This window comes from Bicyclus anynana, chromosome 18, assembly GCF_947172395.1.
Source record: "Bicyclus anynana chromosome 18, ilBicAnyn1.1, whole genome shotgun sequence".
Taxonomy (NCBI): domain Eukaryota; kingdom Metazoa; phylum Arthropoda; class Insecta; order Lepidoptera; family Nymphalidae; genus Bicyclus; species Bicyclus anynana.
The window spans coordinates 6597861-6607860 of NC_069100.1; the positions used below are offsets into that span (position 1 = coordinate 6597861).

Genomic DNA, 10000 nt, shown 5'->3' on the forward strand with positions numbered 1-10000 from the left:
TAGTGAGTGCGTTTGTTAGTGTTTTCATAAGGTATTTTAAACCACTACAATTTTATGAAGGTCTGGAGTTGGTCTGATGATGGAGCCGAAACACAGACCAGTACCTTTTGTTTGGGCTTGATTTATTTGTTGGCAGTTAAGGGAACTCCTCGACGGTTCACAGTAGCTACCTTATGTTTTGACTTGATAATTTTGTGTTGATGAGAACTTTCCACCTTGGATAGGTTGTGACTGTATTAGGGGTCTGGTGACGAAGATGAAGGGGAGTTAAGGGAACTCCTCGACGGTTCACAGTAGCTACCTTGTGTTTGGACTTGATGAACCATATGGATTGTGACTGCATAGGGGGTCTGGTGATGAAGACGGGGGACAGTCACCATTCACGTTTTTCTCAATATTCATATTACGTGTGGATAAAGGGGCAGTGAAATTTTGTATATGAGTTAAGGTAAAATTAAATAAAATTAAAATTGGGATTATAGGACTTAGATACTTATTATAAGAAAATAACGTTTCTATTTGTGTTCACACTCATTAGGTGTGCTAACACTAAAAATTTAAAAATAAAAATAACATCTTACCCATATGCTACCTTCTGATCAGTTTGAAGGCGGTGCCAATCCAGTGTCATGTTTTATTAAAAAATTAAAATACAAACTTTGAAAAGCTCTTGATTTTTTTTTCACATATTTTTTCGTTTTTAACTATAGTGGTGAATCGTTCAATATTGTGCTTACCAAGGTTAAACCTATTAAATTATTATCACTAACTAATGTTAAGTTTTGTTAATTTGTTAAATACTACGATATACACCGCTGTACTATTATGATAATTTAATTTCATTATTTTCGTAACCAGTTGCATAAAATTAGATTTCATGCTTTCACATATCGTACAGTGTAAATAAATAAATTATTTAAACAGTCGGGACCTGTAAAAAAATGTAGACGAACATCATTCTATTCAATATAATAATAGGTCCCGACTGTTTTCTAATTTTCTAATTTTCTAATTGCTTTCTACACACGTGGACTGAGCTTGTTATTTTCTTTTCAGTTTTTGTATAATTTATGCAGTCGGGTTTTTTTATTTGTTTAATTAATTTATTTATTTCACACCTTTTCAGTTACGATAGATATATTTGTTGGTTGCACGTTACAATAACATGTTGCAATAGTAAAAAAAAAAAAAAAAGTTTTTTTTCACTTCGACTCTATATAGCGTCTCACAGGTAGTGTTGTTGGTTTTTTTTTTTTATTTTTTCATTTCACCTAACTAAGAACACTTGGGTTAACCTTAACCTCCTCCTTTTTTTTTTGAAGTCGGTTAAAAATGTAAATACCCTAAACAACAACAACAACAACAACAACAACAACAACAACAACAACAACAACAACAACTAGTCGAGTAGAAAGTGTAGAAAAAGTTGTTCACGAAACACCTCCCCATCCGCCAAAACCCCCCCAAACCGCGGCGGCGGCGACCGCCCCCCACCCCCCCCCGCCCCCCCCCCCCCTCCGAGTCATTTTCGTAGTCGAAAATGTTTTTCCGGCCCGTTTTCGGGACACACAATAAACGAACGGCTCGATTTTTTGATTCGTTCAAAATAACACATACACATGTACACAGATTGCGCCGTCAGCGCGTTTACTACTATGACAGGGTCGTGGCGCGTCGACGTTTGAGGTGCTTGTGTGAGAGTCTGGTGGCGCTCGCTTTTCTTCTCGGGTGTCGACGTGACACGGCGCGTGTTGTGCGTGTGCGCGCGTTATCGTGTTTTTGCGATACGTTTGAATTGAATATATACGTGTACGTACGTACATGTTAATATATTAATTTATATGTGTGTGCACGTATGTATATATACGAATGTACAACGTGGTGCGTGCGCGTGCGTACGTTCAAAAAAAAAAAAACAACGGCGTTGCAACCGACGGAATCGCGTTTGACGCTTTTCCACACCCCGTGTAGTATGTATAATCGTCGTACGGCGAGAAATTCACAAACCACGGTGTCGGTAGCTTGATTTACTGTGTGCGGGGCGGCATCGTGTGTCGCCCTGGAACAATGTGTACTCCCAACTTGATTGAGCAATCAGAGAGTCTGGATGACGGTCTCTCACACTCCGGGCGACGACCCACGTGTGGTTTTCCGCAGAGTCACTGTTAAAACACTTACGGCTTCACTCTAGCAGTGGAGCGCCGTGTGTGGTATGTACGTCTCGTTCATAGAACGTTCAAGTTTCTTTGGGACCCGACGACAGCACTGCGAGAGTGTCTAATGGCATACTTTTCTGTGCGGTCGGAGGACGTGTCCTGTGAGATTGCGTCGTGTACGCTCTTCTTGCACAATGTCGGGCACCGCGCCGCGCTCCGTTCGCCGGAGCCGTGGCGCGATCACGTGCTTCAGAGGCCCTCTGCCACGCACGCACACCACCACCCACTCCCCCGCCTGTCGCGTGCGACGTGTGTCCGTCGAGCTTCCGGGTTGGGGACGAAGTGTGGGTGTGTGTTTGTGGGTCGTGTGGCGGGGGGAAGAGAGCTTAGATAATAATATCAATATCTGCTCCCTGGTTGATCCTGCCAGTAGTTATATGCTTGTCTCAAAGATTAAGCCATGCATGTCTCAGTGCAAGCCGTATTAAGGCGATACCGCGAATGGCTCAATATATCAGTTTTGGTTCCTTAGATCTTACTCGGTTACTTGGATAACTGTGGTAATTCTAGAGCTAATACATGCAATCAGAACTCTGACCAGTGATGGGACGAGTGCTTTTATTAGATCAAAACCAATCGACGGAGGGCCTCGCGTCCGAAGTCGTTAATTTTGATGAATCTGGATAACTTTTGCCGATCGCACGGTCCAGTACCGGCGACGCATCTTTCAAATGTCTGCCTTATCAACTTTCGATGGTAGTTTCTGCGACTACCATGGTTGTCACGGGTAACGGGGAATCAGGGTTCGATTCCGGAGAGGGAGCCTGAGAAACGGCTACCACATCCAAGGAAGGCAGCAGGCGCGCAAATTACCCACTCCCGGCACGGGGAGGTAGTGACGAAAAATAACGATACGGGACTCTTACGAGGCCTCGTAATCGGAATGAGTACACTTTAAATATTTTAACGAGGAACAATTGGAGGGCAAGTCTGGTGCCAGCAGCCGCGGTAATTCCAGCTCCAATAGCGTATACTAAAATTGTTGCGGTTAAAAAGCTCGTAGTTGCATTTGTGCGCCGCGCTGTCGGTGCACCGCATCCGCGGTGATACTGACACGTCTGCGGAGCATATCGTCGGTGAGCCGTCGTTAACGCGACGGTTCAATATCAAAATCCTATCGCGGTGCTCTTCGTTGAGTGTCGAGATGGGCCGACAATTTTACTTTGAACAAATTAGAGTGCTCAAAGCGGGCTCAAAATGCCGCTTGAATATTTCGTGCATGGAATAATAGAATATGATCTCGGTTCTATTTTGTTGGTTTTCAGAACTCCGAGGTAATGATTAATAGGGATAACTGGGGGCATTCGTATTGCGACGTTAGAGGTGAAATTCTTGGATCGTCGCAAGACGAACATCAGCGAAAGCATTTGCCAAAGGTGTTTTCATCAATCAAGAACGAAAGTTAGAGGTTCGAAGGCGATTAGATACCGCCCTAGTTCTAACCGTAAATATGTCATCTAGCGATCCGCCGACGTTACTACAATGGCTCGGCGGGCAGCTTCCGGGAAACCAAAGATTTTGGACTCCGGGGGGAGTATGGTTGCAAAGCTGAAACTTAAAGGAATTGACGGAAGGGCACCACCAGGAGTGGAGCCTGCGGCTTAATTTGACTCAACACGGGAAATCTCACCAGGCCCGGACACCGGAAGGATTGACAGATTAACAGCTCTTTCTTGATTCGGTGGGTGGTGGTGCATGGCCGTTCTTAGTTGGTGGAGCGATTTGTCTGGTTAATTCCGGTAACGAACGAGACTCTAGCCTGCTAAATAGGCGTCGTCATTTAGGTGTGCGCGACTCCGGTCGCGCAACTCACTGGCGGCGTATTAAAGTTCTTCTTAGAGGGACCGGCGTCTTCGAGGCGCACGAGATTGAGCAATAACAGGTCTGTGATGCCCTTAGATGTCCTGGGCCGCACGCGCGCTACACTGAAGGAATCAGCATGTTCTCCCTGGCCTAGAGGCCCGGGCAACCCGTTGAAACTCCTTCGTGCTGGGGATTGGGGTTTGCAATTATCCCCCATAAACGAGGAATTCCTAGTAATCGCGGGTCATAAGCCCGCGATGATTAAGTCCCTGCCCTTTGTACACACCGCCCGTCGCTACTACCGATTGAATGATTTAGTGAGGTCTTCGGACCGACACGCGGTGGCTTCACGGCCGTCGGCGTTGCTGGGAAGTTGACCAAACTTGATCATTTAGAGGAAGTAAAAGTCGTAACAAGGTTTCCGTAGGGGAACCTGCGGAAGGATCATTAACGTACCGCGTACGCACATGTTTGCGTTTGCGCGTGCTCGTGTTGTCAGAGACGCACCGATCTAACCTCACTCACTCACTCACTCACTCACTCGCTCACTCGTACCACCCAACAAAACGACAACGCATGTGCACAACAAAAAACGAGAAAACGAAAACCATTACCCTGGACGGTGGATCACTTGGCTCGCGGGTCGATGAAGAACGCAGTTAACTGCGCGTCATAGTGTGAACTGCAGGACACATTTGAACATCGACATTTCGAACGTACATTTCGGTCCGTGGAGAAACATCCAGGACCACTCCTGTCTGAGGGCCGGCTGCATAAATACACACACCACACTGTCCACACAGTGCGACACGTGGCGCGTCCGGTGCAGTGCGTGCGTGCGCCGTTCGACGAGAGTGTCTCTCGATCGGCGGCGGCGCACGCGCTCCGCAGGTCCGCTCAAAAATATCACACGTGTGTGCGTGTGCGTGCGTCCGTGCGCGCTCGTCCCACCGACCCTTCCGTTTACGGTGAATCTGTGGCGACGTACGCGCGCACGTGTACGTGCGTGCCGCTGACGCGCACGCGTAGGCGGACTCGACGTCCGGACTCGCGCGGCGGCGCCGTGCGCTCTCGCGGCGCGCCCCTCTCGCCTCGCGGCGGGGGAGCGCGCTCGCGTGCGCGAACGGCGCCGTCGAGCCGACGGATATCGCGTCTGCCTCCACTTTTATCGTTGGCCTCAGATCAGGGAGGATCACCCGCCGAATTTAAGCATATTAGTAAGCGGAGGAAAAGAAACTAACCAGGATTTCGTCAGTAGCGGCGAGCGAACGCGAATCAGCCCAGCACTGAATCGCGCGGCTTTAACGGTCGCGGGAGATGTGGTGTTCGGGAGGTTCCGCTATCTCGCCGTCGCCGCTCCCGTCAAAGTTCGTCTTGAACGGGGCCGCTTTCCCGTAGAGGGTGCCAGGCCCGTAGCGACGGAGCGAGGCGGCGAGAGGGACGCTCCTCAGAGTCGGGTTGCTTGAGAGTGCAGCCCTAAGTGGGTGGTAAACTCCATCTAAGGCTAAATATTACCGCGAGACCGATAGCGAACAAGTACCGTGAGGGAAAGTTGAAAAGAACTTTGAAGAGAGAGTTCAAGAGTACGTGAAACCGTTCAGGGGTAAACCTGCGAAACTCGAATGAACGAACGGAGAGATTCATCGACATCCGACGGCGCGCGGGCGCGCGCCTCGATGTCGCGCGCGTGCCCCCTCGCGGGTGCCGCGGCGCGGCACGGGTCGCGTCCGTCCAGTACCGTCGGCGTCGTGCACTTCTCTCTCAGTAATGCATCGCGACCCGTTCGACGTCGGCTTGAGCGCCGTCCGATTCGCCCAGCGGCGGGCTCGCGCCCTCCGCTGGACCGCGACGGTGGCCGGCCGGCTGTCGGACGGTATAGAAGTGAACCGCGCACGCGCCTCGCGCGCGTCCGGCCCGACGCAAGCTCGCGCCGTACACACTGAAGGTCGCGGTCCTGCCTGAGCGCGGACCGCGACGCGGCGCCGCTGCTGTCGCAGCCGTGACGTCTCGGACCGTGCGCGTCTCAGTCTGCGATGAGTCATTTTCGGGCACTCGCAGGACCCGTCTTGAAACACGGACCAAGGAGTCTAGCATGTGTGCGAGTCATTGAGTTGTCTTTGTCACAAAACTGAAAGGCGCAACGAAAGTGAACGTAGGGAGGATGGAGCGCCGGTCCCGGTCGGCCTCCCGCACTCCCGAGGCGTCTCGTTTCCAATCCGTGAATGCAGGCGCGCTCCGAGCACAGATGCTGGGACCCGAAAGATGGTGAACTATGCCTGGTCAGGTCGAAGTCAGGGGAAACCCTGATGGAGGACCGTAGCGATTCTGACGTGCAAATCGATCGTCGGAACTGGGTATAGGGGCGAAAGACTAATCGAACCATCTAGTAGCTGGTTCCGTCCGAAGTTTCCCTCAGGATAGCTGGCGTCGACAGCGACAGTCCCATCCGGTAAAGCGAATGATTAGAGGCATTGGGGCCGAAACGACCTCAACCTATTCTCAAACTTTAAATGGGTGAGAGCTCCGGCTTACTCGAACGATGAAGCCGGAGATCTGATGACGGTGCCAAGTGGGCCAATTTTGGTAAGCAGAACTGGCGCTGTGGGATGAACCAAACGTAGTGTTAAGGCGCCTAAAAAACGCTCATGGGACACCATGAAAGGCGTTGGTCGCTCATGACAGCAGGACGGTGGCCATGGAAGTCGGAATCCGCTAAGGAGTGTGCAACGACTCACCTGCCGAAGCAACCAGCCCTGAAAATGGATGGCGCTGAAGCGTTTTGCCTATACAATACCGTTACGGGCAAGTGGGACGCGCGCTCCTCGGACGCGCGTCATTATGCCGTAACGAGTAGGACGTGCGCGGCGGAGAGCGCAGAAGGGTCTGGGCGTGAGCCCGCTTGGAGCCTCCGTCGGTGCAGATCTTGGTGGTAGTAGCAAATACTCCAGCGAGGCCCTGGAGGACTGACGTGGAGAAGGGTTTCGCGTGAACAGTAGTTGCTCGCGAGTCAGTCGATCCTAAGCTCAAGGAGAGATCTTATGTCGATGCGGCGTGTTTTCTTTTGTGACAAACAACGCCCGTTGAGCGAAAGGGAATCCGGTTCCTATTCCGGAACCCGGCAGCGGAACCGTTTCAACAATCGTTCCCTCGTTTCAAAGCGAGCGTTCGACGGGGTAACCCAAAGTGGCCTGAAGACGCCGCCGAGGGGTCCGGGAAGAGTTTTCTTTTCTGCCTGAGCGTTCGAGTTCCATGGAATCCTATAGAAGGGAGATATGGTTCGGAACGCGAAGAGCACCGCATTTGCGGCGGTGTCCGGATACTCTCTGCGGACCTTGAAAATTCAGGTGAGGGATGTACGTGGAGATGTCGCGCCGGTTCGTACCCATATCCGCAGCAGGTCTCCAAGGTGAAGAGCCTCTAGTCGATAGAATAATGTAGGTAAGGGAAGTCGGCAAATTGGATCCGTAACTTCGGAATAAGGATTGGCTCTGAGGACCGGGGCGTGTCGGGTTTGGACGGGAAGCGGATGCGGCCGGTGCCGGGCCTGGTCGATGCTCGTGCGTCTCTCGGGGCGCTCGGGCGGAATCCGGACCCGCGTTCCGACCTTCCGCGGATCTTCCTAGCCGTAAGGCCGCGTCGGTTTCGTCTCGTGCGCGACCGGCGCGGTTCTGTACGACCGCCGTTCAACGGTCAGCTCAGAACTGGCACGGACAAGGGGGATCCGACTGTCTAATTAAAACAAAGCATTGCGATGGCCCTCGCGGGTGTTGACGCAATGTGATTTCTGCCCAGTGCTCTGAATGTCAACGTGAAGAGATTCAAGCAAGCGCGGGTAAACGGCGGGAGTAACTATGACTCTCTTAAGGTAGCCAAATGCCTCGTCATCTAATTAGTGACGCGCATGAATGGATTAACGGGATTCCCGCTGTCCCTCGCGGCGAACGGACGTGTTTGCGCGAGCTCCGCGAATTTTCGATCTCTTAAAATTCATTTCCTCGGATATTTTAATATTACGTGAAAGTGAAAGTGCTTAGTGTGCTTGTGATAACGCCGCCTACCCCCTGGTTGGACGTTCATCCCTCGGGAGCGCAGGGATTACGAGACAGGACTCCATTAGTTAAGTTAGGTTAGTTTAGAATAATTACACATACGTTCTTAGACAGTGGAAAGACGCTTACTCTTTTATTTACTTGTATTTATTTGTGCTGTTTTAATTAGGTATCTTTTAGGGCATTCCCGTGTACTAGATTAGGTTAGATTTAGGTTAGAATAGGCCACCACGTGTTTCGCACATGCGAGCACGTGGTTTGTAGGTTAGGAAGTACACGAGGCAAGTGACATTGACGCGTTGACAGTTGACGGCTGCCACTCGACAGCTGTCATCTGTCACTCAGTGGTGGCGCTTGGCAAGTGACGTTGTCACATTGACTTTGATAGCTGGCACCTGCCACTCGACAGCTGTCAGTTGTCACTCGGTGGGGCACAGACTGCTGTAGGTCGTACCGACTTGAGTCGGTCGGGTCCTAGAGCGGATAGGTTACGTGTACCTGGACTTTGTTGATTTTTGCAAGATCAATACACGAACTCTGCCCCGGACTTGGAGTTCTCCATCATGAACCCCGAAGAGGCGGCTCAGGCCGCCTCTCCCTTTGCGCCACGGACATCGCTGGCCCGGACCCCTCCTTCGGGTTTTGCATCGGCGCGAAGCGAAGACGATAGTGGGTCAGACTTCTTCACCCCGGCTGCTCACCAGAAGAAGAAGAGCCCGCGTGCCCACCATGCCCCATTACCAGCGCGGAAGACTGGCGTCAAGCGCCCCTTGACTTCTCCGGAAGAGCGAGGGCGGGCACTGGACGCTGTTCGTTTGTGTCGCCCGGCTCGTACCGTGACGCCACCACTTCCTGCTGCAGCGCCTGCGTCGCCGCGGACCCATGCGCCACCCCTTGCGGGCCTGCATGTGGGTCACCCCAGGGAACGACCGGACCCAGAAACTACGGAGCCTGAGACGGACGATGATGACGCCCCTTCTAAATCGCTGGCTTCGGCCAGCAAGGCGGAGCTGCTTGACCGGGTGCACAGTCAGCTGGAGCAGGTGATGGCCGCTGTTACGGGCCATACCTCAAGGTTAAACAAGGAGGCAACAAACACGATTGCTAGCAGCGCCCAGGAAATCCTCGCGGTGGTCGCTGCGCTCACCCTGCGCTTGAGCGAAATGGAGACACAGCTGCTGCAGGCCAAACTGAGAGAGGCACAATTAAAGGAGGCTCAACATAAGGTTAAACCAGGGGCTCCCGCTGCAGACGCTCCCCTGACAGCACCAGTCTCCTATTCCTCGGCCCTACGATTGGGCAGGAAGACTGAACCGGTCCCCATCCGACAGGGTGGACCTGTCCTGGCATTTTACCCGGCTGGAGACCAGACGGGAAAGATTAAGACCGCGGAAGAAACCAAGGCTGAGCTTAAGAGGTCTATTAAGCCAGCGGAAATAAACGTCCAGGTGGCAAGGGTCCGCAAGGTGGGAAACGCAGGGGTGGTCGTCCAGACCACCTCACCTTTGGCGGCCGAAAGGCTGCGGAACGCAGTCCCACCCACGCTGCGTGTCACGGAACCTACAAGGAGGTCGCCTAGAGTCTGCCTGAGAGACCTCGACGGGGATCCAGCAGAAAACGACGTCCTCGCGGCCCTATACGATCAGAATCTGCGGGCCTCTTCAGAATGGTCGCTCGAGAGGGTCGCTAAGGAGGGGAAAGTGTATAAGCGCCGAGGGCGCAGAGCTGGATCCACCACCGTCGTCATAGAGTGCTCGCCCGCCTTGCGTGATGTACTGGTCAACAAAGGCCACCTGTATATCGGGTGGCAGTCGGTGGAAGCCCTGGACCACGTCCAGGTGACATGCTGCAACAAGTGTCAGCAATACGGCCACCCGGAAAAATACTGCCGGGCCACAGCGGCGACCTGCGGCAAGTGCGGTGCCACTGGGC

The 10000-nt window shown here is 52.3% G+C and overlaps 2 non-coding genes and 1 pseudogene across 2 annotated transcripts; all 3 read left to right on the forward strand.

The window, feature by feature from the left end:
• The first annotated feature begins 2566 nt into the window (after window positions 1-2566).
• Window positions 2567-4469, forward strand: LOC128199030 (small subunit ribosomal RNA). Its single transcript, XR_008251734.1, has one exon. It is a non-coding gene; the product is annotated as a small subunit ribosomal RNA (ribosomal RNA).
• Window positions 4470-4630: 161 nt separating this feature from the next.
• Window positions 4631-4787, forward strand: LOC128199127 (5.8S ribosomal RNA). Its single transcript, XR_008251805.1, has one exon. It is a non-coding gene; the product is annotated as a 5.8S ribosomal RNA (ribosomal RNA).
• A 404-nt stretch (window positions 4788-5191) lies between these two features.
• LOC128199080 (large subunit ribosomal RNA) overlaps window positions 5192-10000 on the forward strand; it is a 7269-nt pseudogene continuing 2460 nt past the window's right edge.